At 43.1% G+C, this 9,468-nt stretch overlaps 1 pseudogene; it reads left to right on the top strand.

The window, feature by feature from the left end:
- Window positions 1–1,926: 1,926 nt before the first annotated feature.
- LOC107376069 (beta-1,4-galactosyltransferase 1 pseudogene) lies at window positions 1,927–3,606 on the top strand (annotated as a pseudogene).
- The last annotated feature ends 5,862 nt before the right edge of the window (window positions 3,607–9,468 follow it).

Here is a 9,468-nt window from a genome sequence, read left to right as displayed (position 1 = left end):
TTGGTCAAGGCTTCAATTCAGTTATTTCAGCATTTCTCAACATGTACTTTTAAAAGGCTTGTCCCAGAACTGCCCCACACAAGGGTGGACATCTGGTCATCCTAGCCACCATTAGGTGGTATTCAATTGGCAGTATCAGTCAAGTGTCCAAAACACACAGCTGCAACCAAGCCAACATTTCAATCAATCAATCAACTTTATTTTCAATTCTATCACATTGTCTGAGCGAAACCTCCCTGAACCGTCTACAGGTGGTTCAGAACGCCTGTGCTCAGCTTCTGACCAAGTCCTCCAAACACACCCACATCACCCTGCTTCTCCTCCAGCTTCACTGGCTGCTGGTTAACTTCAGGGTTCATTTCAAGATCCTGGTTTTGGTCTTTAGTGCCTTACACGGACAAGCATCATCATACATTGGTGATCTTCTCAGTCCTTACACCCCCAGCAGGTCCCTGAGGTCCAGTGACCAATGCCTACTGGTTGTGCAGCGCACCAGGCTAAAGACCAAAGGTGACAGATCATCCTTCATCACCACCCTCTCTTTATTCTGTTCTTATTCCATCTTTCCCGGGATCCATTGATTTCCAACTTTCCTATTCATTTTCTCTTTCCCTTTCCTTACATATTTCTTCTTTTCTCCTTTTAAAAATGTTTTTAATTATTTTTTAAATCTTTTTATACTTTAATTTGTTTTGTTTTGTTTTGTTTTTGTTTTTGTTTTTGTGAAGCGCCTCGTGATTTTTATCTTGAGAGGCGCTATATAAAAGATCATCGTCTTCTTCAACATACAGATAATCAAAATTGCAAATTTCCGACCCTGAGTGCAATAATTTGGCTTTAAAACTACATAAAACTAACATGGCCTAAAATAACACTGACAAAGTAGATAATAAAAATTTTAAAGATACATGCTGTATAAAATCCCACAAAAAACTGGCAAAAAAACTGATGCCTGGAGACTTTGTAGTCTCCTCCCTGATGGCAGCAGACTAAAAAGTCAGTGTGACGGGTGAGTGGGATCACCTGCAATGGCGAGGGATCTGCGGGTAAAACAGCTATTTAGATGTCCTGAAGGGAGGGAATAGAGACTCCAACAATCCTCTCAGCTGCTCTCACTATGCACTGGAGTGGCTTCTGGCAGGATGCATTACAAGCACCATACCACACAGTGATGCGGTATGTTAAGATGCTCTCGACGGTGCCTTTGTAAAAAGTACAAATGGTGAAGGCCGAGACTCTGGCTTTCTTCAGTTTTTGGAGAAAGTGGAGATGCTGCTGTGCTTTCTTGGGTAGTGTTACAGAGTTTTTAGTCCAGGAGAGGTCCTCTATGATGTGCACACCAAGAAACTTGGTGCTATCCACTCTCTCCACAGTTTAAAGGTTGATGGTCAGAGGAGAATCTACATTTACATGTGGAGCCCAAATGGGTTTAAAATGGGCTGAAAAACTGGCCCCATTTAGGATTGCCCATGGGTTACGTAATGGCCCCATCTCAAATGCTCATGTAGGTCTGATTAGAGGAAAATCTGGGAACTGTATGGGCCCCAACTGAGTAGAGTACACAAAACCCATCTGGGCCCCATCGATCCAATTTTCTGTGGGTACCACACAGATTTAAAAGTGGGCTTTAAGTGGAAATGTCCATGGGTTACACAATGGCCCCATCTATTCAACCCTTATAATGATGTAATTTTGGGGGGTGGGTTCATTATCCACAGAGCAAACAGAGCTTGTTTTTACCTTTGCTGACATAATTTCGGCATCTGCTAAAACCTTCATCAGACCTTTCATCGTTGCTTCCTTACGAGAAGTCCGCGATTAGGTGTCAAGATAGACTCTGGTCTACGATTTGATAGTCAGGTGAACTCTGTTGTTCATTCGTGTTTCTATCAACTAAGGTGCTTATCTAACATTAAGTCAATCTTAATGAAACAGGAGTTGAAAACTGTAGCCAATGCTTTTATCATCTCTAGGCTAGAGTACTGCAACTTCCTGTATGCTGTCTTGAGCCAGTCCTTAATGGCTCGGCTCCAGCTGGTCCAAAACGCTGTTGCCAGATTTCTTTATGGAGCACGTAAGTGGGAGCATGTCACTTCCCTCCTGACAGCTTTGGACTGGCTACCGGTGAAGAGTTGCATCTTGTTCAAAATCCTGGCCCTTGTTTTTCAATCCGTCTGGATCAGCGCCACCTTATTTAGCCTCCCTGCTGACCCGTTACATCCCTGAAAGATTGCTACGATCGGGTCAGAGTGACCTTGTGCCTGTACCTCCATCAAAGCGTAAGTCTAGGGGTGATCGTGCCTCTGCAGTTCTGGGTCCTCGGCTGTGGAAACAACTCTCACGAGAAATCAAACAGTCCACATCACCGCCCACTTTTAAAGCAAGGCTTAAGCTGTATTTTACATCTTAGTTGTTTTTATTCACATTTTAATGTTTTTGATCACTATTCTTATATCGTTTTCACCTCATTTTTTGTTTTTAAATGTTTTTATCTCTGTATTTTATTGCAGAGCTGTTTTATTGTGCTGCTTCCTTGCGCTATGTTCAGCACATTGGGCCTCCTTGATTGGGGGTGGGAAGGGGCTTTATAAATAAAAATAACTTGAACTTGATGTTTTTATATTACCCTGTATATTAATATACTTGCAATATTTTTAGGTGGCCGTCATCATTCCATTCCGAAATCGCCATGAAAACCTGACCCACTGGCTCTACTACCTCCATCCATTCTTACAACGGCAGCAGCTGGACTACGGTGTTTATGTCATTAACCAGGATGGAGATGGAACTTTCAACAGAGCTAAATTAATGAATATAGGCTACGCTGAAGCGCTGAAGGAAGATGATTACAACTGTTTCCTCTTTTCTGATGTAGACCTCGTACCTTTAGATGACCGTAACCTCTACAGATGTTTTAGCAATCCAAGACACTTAAGTGTTGCTGTAGACAAGTTTGACTATAAATTACCATATGAACAGATTTTTGGTGGGGTCACAGCATTAACAAAGGAACAATTCTTGACCATCAATGGCTTCTCTAACACTTTCTGGGGCTGGGGTGGTGAGGACGACGACCTCTACAACCGAGTCATGTTGCGCATAAAGGCCATATCTCGACCATACGCTGTGATTGGAAGGTACAAGATGATAAAACATGAGAGAGACCCGCATAATGACCCGAACTTCAACAATGTCAAAAAACTACAAGAAACTACAAATACTTTAGATCAGGATGGGCTCAGTTCACTCAATTATACAGTCATAGATATCACAAAGAACATGTTGTTCACTTTTATTACTGTGGATGTTCATGTTCCTATGGGTCTAACTAAGAAATGAATGAGCAATGAATCTTCAGTTTACCATGACTCTCATCAGTTTTAGTCTCTTAACTTTGACGCATATGGAAATTAAATATTTTAATGTGTTGCTGAAATTTTATGGGATCTGGTGAATTGTTAGATCATATATTTTTTACTGGTGAAATAAGAGATAAAACATGAATGGTTCTCTATATTGATGCCTAAAGCCTCCTTTCCACCAGACGTAAAAACGCCGCAAAACGTACTTTGTGGGAATTAACTTCTACAGTAAACAGTTTCCTTTCCACTGGCAGCAAAGTGTAACATTTTAAACATGTCCCAGAAGAAAAAGTATGCTATCATTACATTTCAACTCTATTTTTATGCTCCATGCTTCCAAAATGCATCATACTCTACATATTAGATCGCATAGACATGAATATGTCGATGTCTCATTGGGTGTTGAAGAGCCAAACAGCGTCACCGACGTATTGCGTGGGCTCCATACTCTCCAAACCCAACTGGATTCAATGCAGGGTGGGAAACTAAGTCTGTCTTTGTCCAGCCTATGGTTGCAACAACTGGTGCACTATCAAAAACAGGTCACATGGGATTACTATTGACTTTTCTATTCTACCTGTTAGAATGTTATCTTTTTACTAGATTTTAACTTTGATTCCACACTATATGTCTGATTTTGTGAAAAAGCTGTGTAAAATGTGTGTGGGGGGGTGGGGGGTGGGGGGATGTTGGGTAAACACCCTCCTCAGTAGAAATAAATTCACTTGGGGCACATGGAAACCTTTTCAATGGCATCTTACTACTACACCAGCTCCAAGCTCTTCTTCAGCACGCCCTCTGCTTGCGGGTGCTGTCATCAGCAAGATGCGGAAAATGTGTGGCAAGCCGTTGGGAAATGCTTTGATGGACTTTGATGGCTGTGATGGTCTCTGATAAAACATAAACGTTGCAAAACAAACAAAGTGAGTCACATTGCTGTTTTTCAATCCCAGCCGAGATGTCCAAGTATTAGGAAATAAGACTCCAAATCTCACACACACACACACACACACACCTCCTCACCCCAACCCCCACCAACTTGCAAGGCATTTGTTCCTACAAGAGATCACTGCAAATGTCATGGGTCCTCGAAAGAAAGAGGAATTTAGTGCGTCAATGGGGCTATGAAATATATTTTCAGGTAAGTTTTTGCTTCTTGCAGTTGTGTAACCTGGCATGGCAGCCCTTCACACTGCAGTGTACAATTTTCTGCAGGTTTATAAGCACACAACACACAAAGTGACCAATGCTTCCATTGTTTATACACCCAGGTATCCCATGAGGCAACGCTACAGCACCTGATATATCATCAACAAATACAGATGACCAATGATGGATAATGAAAGGTGGCGACCCCTTGGGAGACTGGAGCATGCCACTTGCTTTAAGCAGCTGTTCGGCCGAGAGACAGGACCTCACAAATCTTTTTAACCGCAGTGGACCAGCAAAGTCCAAAAACCTTTGCCAGCTAGCCTCGGTCAGCTTACGAGTTTTGGTACCCTGCCAGCCAGCCGGCCTTACCAATACATATTTCAACCCATCTTTGACCAAGCAGCCAGGGGTGTAGCAAGTTTTTGTAAAGTGTGGGTGTTGAGATCTCCCAGATATTTATACAGGTGTATATGTATACATATATACATATATACATATAAATGTGTGTGTGTGTGTGTGTGTGTGTGTGTGTGTGTGTGTGTGTGTGTGTGTGTGTGTGTGTGTGTGTGTGTGTTGTTATGTGCAAAGTGTTGCTGGCAGTTTTTATAACTGCCTTCTTTTCCAGGTTCAAGTTGCCTGCTACATTCTGAAGTGAACCTTCCCTTTCTGCCAGTGATTGGCTGCTGTGTTCCTGGTTGCCCAATCAGCTGTGGAGCCAGCCCTTTAAATAGCCTGCACCTGGTGGAAGCTGGAGCCTTTTCGTTCTGATCCAGCCGTTGAGCCCAGAGCTTGTTTTCTATGCTCTTAGTTGAAATGTTGATGCTGAAATCCTTTTAAACTGACTGTCAGATATGTGGTGGGAAGGTTCTGGACCAGGTAAGATGGGGTACCCTGTACATCTCCACACGTAGTATCTGGATATCTAAAAAATACTAGGTAAGAGTGAGTAGTACCTCCCTTGTACTGGTTTGATGAAAGTTATGTTGTAGATAAGTTAGTTAGGACTTTCTTTTCTTTTTATAAGATTAGGAGTTTAGTTAGGGTGTGTTTTGTTTTATTGATTTCATATGTTTGGTCAACACACAGGTCCCTTCTTTTCCCCCATCGCCAGCAAATAAACATCCTTTTACTCTTTAGCCGACCTGCCTCTTCAATCATTGTGACTGTCATTTTGCATTCCCCTATATCCTAGACTGGGGGTTCGTAACAGTATATATATATATATATATATATATATATATATATATATATACAGGGAGTGCAGAATTATTGGGCAAGTTGTATTTTTGAGGAATAATTTTATTATTGAACAACAACCATGTTCTCAATGAACCCAAAAAAACTCATTAATATCAAAGCTGAATGTTTTTAGAAGTAGTTTTTAGTTTTAGCTGTTTTAGGGGGATATCTGTGTGTGCAGGTGACTATTACTGTGCATAATTATTAGGCAACTTAACAAAAAACAAATATATACCCATTTCATTTATTTATTTTTGCCAGTGAAACCAATATAACATCTCCACATTCACAAATATACATTTCTGACATTCAAAAATACAAAAAACAAATCAGCGACCAGTATAGCCACCTTTCTTTGCAAGGACACTCAAAAGCCTGCCATCCATGGATTCTATCAGTGTTTTGATCTGTTCACCATCAACATTGCGTGCAGCAGCAACCACAGCCTCCCAGACACTGTTCAGAGAGGTGTACTGTTTTCCCTCCTTGTAAATCTCACATTTGATGATGGACCACAGGTTCTCAATGGGGTTCAGATCAGGTGAACAAGGAGGCCATGTCATTAGTTTTTCTTCTTTTATACCCTTTCTTGCCAGCCACGCCTGTGGAGTACTTGGACGCGTGTGATGGAGCATTGTCCTGCATGAAAATCATGTTTTTCTTGAAGGATGCAGACTTCTTCCTGTACCACTGCTTGAAGAATGGGTCTTCCAGAAACTAGCAGTAGGACTGGGAGTTGAGCTTGACTCCATCCTCAACCCGAAAAGGCCCCACTAGCTCATCTTTGATGATACCAGCCAAGGCCAGATTAACCATATGGGCAACTGGGCAATTGCCCAGGGCCCACGAACTCTAAAGGGCCCAGGGCAGCAAGGGCACGAGCAAAATACTGCATCTGTAATCTCCCGCTTTATCACTAGGGTGACCGTACGTCCTCTTTTCCCCGGACATGTCTGCTATTCACTCTGTCCGGGGCATCTGGGGGGGAGGGGGGGGGGGTGTTCTTGCATTGATGAAAATGTCCGGCTTTTCATCCAGGAGCACGGATCGAATTATGGGGGAGCTGGATACCCTACACATCCAGGGGAGCCGGAAAAAAGTTTTCAACCGATATTACATCATTTATGGACTCTTTTGAGCAGAGAGCACATATAGCGCTGATCGTTGGTGTTCAGCGCTCCAGGCAGCTGTGTCCAGCGCACGGTCCATTCTCAAAGTGGTGCAACCAAAAAACTATAATTAACACACGATCGTTCATGTCTGCACATGTTCTCTATTTTCTGTCTTATTTGTGCCTGAAGCGCTCTGCTACTGCGGAGCTCATCACCTGTGCTGCGGTGAATTCACCTCACTGACGCAGCATCGAAATGCGTACTCCGCTTTTCGGTCAGGAGATCCCTTTGATCTGCTCAAAAGTAACTGTTGAGGTGAAAAAGTAAGAACCCAGGCAGCAGTTTTTCTGGAGAGTTTAGAGGAGATGCAGGAAGATAAGAGACAGACAGGACAGGAAAATAGTTACATAAAAACAAGAAAACAAAACAAAGTGTTGAAAAGTAAAATGTAGGTAGACTTATCTCCACTACACGTTTTTACCTGTATAAAACAATAAGTTATACACATGTAATATTTATACATGTGATACAATTCAGATCACCTTCAAAACTCAGTCACACACCCAGGGCCGTTTCAAGACATTTTGGGGGCCAAGGCAAAATGACAACCCCCCCCCCCCCCCCCCCCCCAAGTATTGAGTACATATTACAGTAAAATATTCTGTATGTGACCATATTATGGTGATCCTTGGGTCGTGATGATGGGGCCCTTTAATATTGTTGCCCAGGGTACAACAAAGTGTTAATCTGGCCCTGATACCAGCCCAAACCAGTACTCCACCTCCACCTTGCTGGCGTCTGAGTCGGACTGGAGCTCTCTGCCCTTTACCAATCCAGCCACGGGCCCATCCATCTGGCCCATCAAGACCCACTGTCATTTCATCAGTCCATAAAACCTTAGAAAAATCAGTCTTGAGATATTTCTTGGCCCAGTCTTGATGTTTCAGCTTGTGTGTCTTGTTCAGCGGTGGTCATCTTTCAGCCTTTCTTACCTTGGCCATGTCTCTGAGTATTGCACACCTTGTGCTTTTGGGCACTCCAGTGATGTTGCAGCTCTGAAACATGGCCAAACTGGTGGCAAGTGGCATCTTGGCAGCTGCACGCTTGACTTTTCTCAGTTCATGGGCAGTTATTTTCCGCCTTGGTTTTTCCACACACTTCTTGCGATCTCTGTTTGGGTGACTGGTGAGTGTGCATGACTTTCACCTGGGAGTCTAGGGATCAAATCCCGATTGGACCATTTTTTTTATATCCGCAAGAGATGTCTCTGAAGAATTCACAACATTGACGGCTTCAGCAACTCTGTGCCACTCCGTGGATATTCTCTTATTTGTTTTGCAAAAGCACTTCCTTTCATTTCTCCACCTCACCCACAGGTACCTCAATTTCTGCTTCTGTAAAATAGCGCTTCCTTGATCTGCCTTGATCTACAGTCGCCATGTCATTGTTGGAATGCTGCAACAGCCAGCTTATGTATATGCATGAGATCCACAAGGCACTTTGCATTGACTATCTGTGGCAGTAAGTGGGCGTGGTGAGGGTGGGATGTGACTAAAAAGCAGCTGAGAACCTTTCTAGATAGTTTCCGATTTATGAAGCGGAGATTGCGTGCAGCTGTGAGTACTCTATGTTTGATAGATCACAAACCTACTTGGTGTAAGTAATTTTTTTTTTGCTGAGCTTACGTATGGTTTTAGTAAGGATTCTACACGATGTTTTGATAAATGAGACCCCTGGACCTGTCTGCTGGAACTGCTACCCCTGCAACTGGACTTGCATAAGTAGGTGGAAACGGTTGGCCTTGAACTAGCATTTAGATCATTAGCACTGTAGGAAATAAACATTTTTCTCAACAGAGGCCATTCTTGAAGTTTTCTATTTTAGGAAAAATAGTGATTGCTTTTACATGAATATTTCAAAATGCCAGACAAATCCCTTTACTGTTTGTAGTTTGGAATGCAGGCCTCATCTACAACACAGGGGTGTCGTCAACAAAAACAATCTTTTCTGTTCCCTGTGAGCCTGCTGATTACCAGGACTTTTACACTCATATAACAGAATATTACACTGTTCAATGTGTTCCAACCACACCTTTTTATTTCTCCACATATTAAAATGTACGCTGCCACTGTTGGATAAATCAAATCAAATCAACTTTATTTATATAGCACTTTTCATACAAAAAATGCAACTCAAAGTGCTTTACAGATTAAAATGGCCCCATAGATCCCACATTCCCATCCCAGCCCCCCTCCCCAAGTATAAAACAATTAAAAATTACAGTTCCCCTCCCGCACCCAACTTCCAAAGTGGACATACAATCACCCACACACTCGTCCATGCACACACACACACACACACACGCACACACACACACACTCGTGAACACCAGAGGAAACAATAGGCCGAGTTCAGATGGGTCAGGTAATGAACGACACATCATCAGCGGAGCCATCTGCACTGGCAGCAACAGATCCACGGCAGCAGCCAAGACACCGGCCCATGACGCCCAGTGGCGTAGGGCAGAAACCCCCACCAGTGCCCGGGCACTACCCGAGTAGCGCCCCGGCCGCCGCCGCCCTTGACCACCGGCCCCAGGGCAG

The sequence above is a fragment of the Nothobranchius furzeri genome, chromosome 12, assembly GCF_043380555.1.
Source record: "Nothobranchius furzeri strain GRZ-AD chromosome 12, NfurGRZ-RIMD1, whole genome shotgun sequence".
Classification (NCBI taxonomy): domain Eukaryota; kingdom Metazoa; phylum Chordata; class Actinopteri; order Cyprinodontiformes; family Nothobranchiidae; genus Nothobranchius; species Nothobranchius furzeri.
This window is presented reverse-complemented; position numbering and strand designations above follow the sequence as displayed.